Genomic DNA, 4,473 nt, shown 5'->3' with positions numbered 1-4,473 from the left:
TTGTTTTGACTTTTCTATATGCTAAGTCAGTCCTTCCGACAGTAATTCCTTTTGCTATTTCTTCACATTTTTTACGCAGCCATTTCTCCTTAGCTTCCCTGCAATTCCTTTTAAATTTCATTCCTGAGTGATTTATATTTCTGTATTCGTGAAAGTTCCTGAACATCTTTTTGCTCCATTATTTCACCGATTAACGAAAGTATTTCTTCTGTTACCCATACAATCTTCGCAGTTGCCTTCTTCATACCGATGTTTTTCTCTCCAGCTTCTGTGATTCCCCTTTTTAGAAATGTACATTCTTCTTCAACAGAAATGCTTCTTCAGCAATTCCTTATCGCAGTATCTATAGTCTCAGAGAGCTTCAAGCGTATCTCTTCGTTCCTTAGTACTCCCGCATCCCACTTCTGTGCTCATTGGTTCTTCCTGACTAGCGCCTTGAACGTCATCCTAGTCTTCATCACTTCTAAATTACGATCTGAGTCAGTCTCTGCTCCTGGATACTTCTTGCAATCCAGTATTTGATTTCGGAATATCTGCCTGACCATGATGTAATCTAACAGAAATCTTTCCGTATCACCCACTCTTTCCCATGTATACCACCTCCTCTTGTGCTTCTTGAACACAGTATTAGCTGTTAGCAGCCGAAAGTTATTGCAGAACTCAATTAGTCTTTCTCCTATCTCATTCCTAGTAGCAAGCCCATATTCTCCTGCAATCCTTCCTTCTACTCTTTCCTTTACAACCGCATTCCAGACCCCTAAGACTATTCGATTTTTATCTCCCTTTATCTACTGAATTACCCGTTCAATATTCTGTATTTGTACTTTCTCTGTCTCTTCACATTTACAATCTTTTCAGATTCGAGTTAACGTCTTGACAGGAGCGCGTGACTTCGCCCGCCACTTTCCGCCCCCACAAGTCGTTCTAAAAACCTAAGATTATTTATTAATCAATGCAAGTACTATTTAGCACACATTAGCTAATCATTTTAATTAAATAAACATCAAATAATAATTAAGTGCACATTCAGAAAGCTTGCTTATATTGAGAATCATTGTGTGCTCTTTTCAATGGTATTTTCTGAATTTCCCTACGTTGCTCTGTATTTAAATTATGTTCGTCTGTAAAAACGGCAAAGTGAATTATTACTTGATTAATTACATGTAAAATCAGCACATATGATAAATTTGGAGAACGTAACTAGTCAGGGTTACACAATGCTGATTCATATTACGTGTATATGTAGAGAAATAAGCATTCTAGCACATTTGTATAATCCGATGTAACTAAAATCAGTTTTAGTACGAAATGTAATTAAGGTCACGATGCTCGATAATCAGTGTTGACAAGTGACTTGTTCAGCTGTTTTGTGACACCATTTATGACCGTGGCTGGGTTGCACCGCCCTTACTGCTCGCCAAACGACTCGTATCTCTGGCATTCCAGACGGCCAGTGTCTGTCACACCACCTTGTTTAAACTGTCGACCGGTGACAACCAAGCAGTGGACGCTGACGTACAAACGTATAAAATACAGACACTGACAGGTTGTCTGTAACTTGTGCAGCAACCAGAACGCAGTTCCCATTGTCCTAGGACGTGAGACGGCGGGAGCAGTTCAGAAGGGAGTGACACAGGACTGTAGCTTATCCCACATGCCATTCATTCTCAATGAGAAGAAGTCAGTATGAGAAACTGTGGACAAATATTCAAAATTCTACGAGGAGAAATATGTCTGAGGTTTCCTAACGACGCTTTCATTCTATCAGAGACAGTGAAAGATTGGGATATCAGTTGATCGGAGTGGGTTCAAATGGTTCAAATGGCTCTGAGCACTGTGGGACTTAACGTCTATGGTCATCAGCCCCCTTAAACCTAACTAACCTAAGGACATCACACAACACCCAGTCATCACGAGGCAGAGAAAATTCCTGACCCCGCCGGGAATCAAACCCGGGAACCCGGGCGTGGGAAGCGAAAACGCTACCGCACGACCACGAGCTGCGGACGATCGGAGTGGGTAGTATCTTTAAACCAAGTAGTAACATGATAATCAAGGAAAGTGAGACAAGCGTAATGGAGTTTATCTGAGTTAAATGATATGACTGTGAGGGAATGAAATTATGAAATAAGTTACAAAAAGTAGTAGTGGGGTTTTGTCAGTTGGGTTTGCAGACTAACTGCCAGAAGTATAATGGACGTACAATTCTGAATCAAAACAACAAGAAAAAATCTTCTGAAAGAGATAAATGTGTAAAACAATCTACTATAAACTTAGATGTTAGGAACTATTTTTTTTTTAAGTAATTGGAGTGTAGCCATGAACAGAAACTAAATGTATATGACAAGCAGTTGGCAAAAAGAGAATAGAAGCTTTAGAAATGTGATCTACATAAGAATGACCAAGATTACGTATGTAGCACTCCGTGTTCAGGCCACAAGTGGCCCATCGGGACCATCCGACCGCCGTGTTATCCTCAGTTGAGGATGCGGATAGGAGGGGCGTGTGGTCAGCACACAGCTCTCCCGGTCGTTATGATGACTTTCTTTGACCGAAGCCGCTACTAACCGGTCGAGTAGCTCCTCAATTGGCATCACGAGGCTGAGTGCACCCCGAAAAAATGGCAACAGCGCATGGCGGCTGGATGGTCACCCATCCAAGTGCCGGCCCCGCCCAACAGCGCTTAACTTCGGTGATCTCACGGGAACCGGTGTATCCACTGCGGCAAGGCCGTTGCCTATTACGTATGTATAACAGATAATTAATGAAGGTGTACTGAATCGAATAAGGGAGAAAGAGACCTTTCACGCACAACGTGGCTAAAAGAAAGGATACACTGAGGTGACAAAAGTATAGCGGTATGTACGTATATAGATGGCGATAGGATCAAGTGCGCAAGGGATAAAACGGCAGTTCATTGGAGGAGCTGTCATTTGTACTCAGGTGATTCATGTGAAATAGTTTCCGAAGTGTTTATGGCCACACAACGGGAATTATGACGTTGAACGCGGAATAGTAGTTGGAGCTAGACGCGTGGGACATTCCTTTCCGGAAATCGTTATGGAATTCAATATTCCGAGATCCACAGTGTCAAGAGTGTGGTTCAAATGGCTCTGAGCACTATGGGACTTAACTTCTAAGGTCATCAGTCCCCTAGAACTTAGAACTACTTAAACCTAACTAACCTAAGGACATCACACACATCCATGCCCGAGGCAGGATTCGAACCTGCGACCATAGCGGTCGCGCGGTTCCAGACTGTAGCGCCTTGAACCGCTTGGCCACCACGGCCGGCGTCAAGAGTGTGCAGCGAATACCAAATTTCAGATATTACCTCTCACCATGGACGACGCAGTGGCTGATGGCCTTCAGATAACGATAACAGAGCAGCTGCGTTTGCGTAGAGTTGTCAGTGCTAACAGACAAGCAACACTTCGTGAAATAACCGAAACAACCAATGTGGTATGTACGATGAACGTATCCGTTTGGACAGAGCGGCGAAATTTGGCGTTAATGGGCTACGGTCGCAGAAAACCGACGCAAGTGCCTTTGCTATCGCGTGCAGCTCCTCTCCTGGGCTCGTGATCGTATCGGTTGGATCCTAGACGACTGAAAAACTGTGGCCTGGTCAGATTAGTACCGATTTCAGCTGGTGAGAGCTGATGTTGGTGTTCAGGTGTAGCACATGCCCCACGAAGCCATGAACCAAAGTTGACAACAAGGCATTATGCAAGCCGGTAGTGGCACCATAATGGTTTGTGCTGTGTTTACAGGGAATGGACTGGGTCCTCTGGTCCAAATGAACCTATGATTGCCTGGAAATGGTATGTTCCACTACTTGGAGAGCATCTGCAGCCATTCATGGACATCATATTACCAAAGAACAATGTGATGTCACTGGGCCACTATTGTTCGCGCTTAGTTTGAAGAAAATTCTGGACAATTCGAGCGAATGATTAGGCCTCCCAGATCGATCAACATGAATCCTATCGAACATTTGTGGGATATAATCGAGATGTCAGGTCGTGCATAAAATCCTGCACCGGTTTCTTAGTTCTGGGCGGCTACAGAGGCAGTATGGCTCAATATTTCTGCAGGAGACATCCAACGGCTTGCTGAGTCCATGCCACGTCGAGTTGCTGCATTACTCCGCACCGGAGGAGGTCTGACGAGAGATTAGGAGGTATCCCGTGATAGGGCACGTCCGCGACAGTAGGAAATAATTAAATTGGTAAGTGAGCAGGGACGGAGAAGTGGGGCATTTTACAGCATTCAGAAAAAAATGTTAATAGAATGTAGGCCGCAGCAGTTACGCTTTTATGAAGAAGCTTAACAAGGTAGACTATCGTGGAGAGCTGCATAGAAGCAGTCTTTCAACTGAAGACCAAGGCAATAACAATGATTGTAACTAGCGGCAAATGAATCTGTGTAAGAGGGACATGAAAGGGAAGCAGTGGTTGGGAGGGAGTGAGA

At 43.9% G+C, this 4,473-nt stretch overlaps 1 pseudogene; it reads right to left on the bottom strand.

Annotated features, from left to right (window-relative positions):
- Positions 1 to 2,621: 2,621 nt before the first annotated feature.
- LOC124723754 lies at positions 2,622 to 2,738 on the bottom strand (annotated as a pseudogene).
- Between the last annotated feature and the right edge of the window lie 1,735 nt (positions 2,739 to 4,473).

The sequence above is a fragment of the Schistocerca piceifrons genome, chromosome X, assembly GCF_021461385.2.
Source record: "Schistocerca piceifrons isolate TAMUIC-IGC-003096 chromosome X, iqSchPice1.1, whole genome shotgun sequence".
In the NCBI taxonomy this organism is placed as follows: Eukaryota; Metazoa; Arthropoda; class Insecta; order Orthoptera; family Acrididae; genus Schistocerca; species Schistocerca piceifrons.
This window is presented reverse-complemented; position numbering and strand designations above follow the sequence as displayed.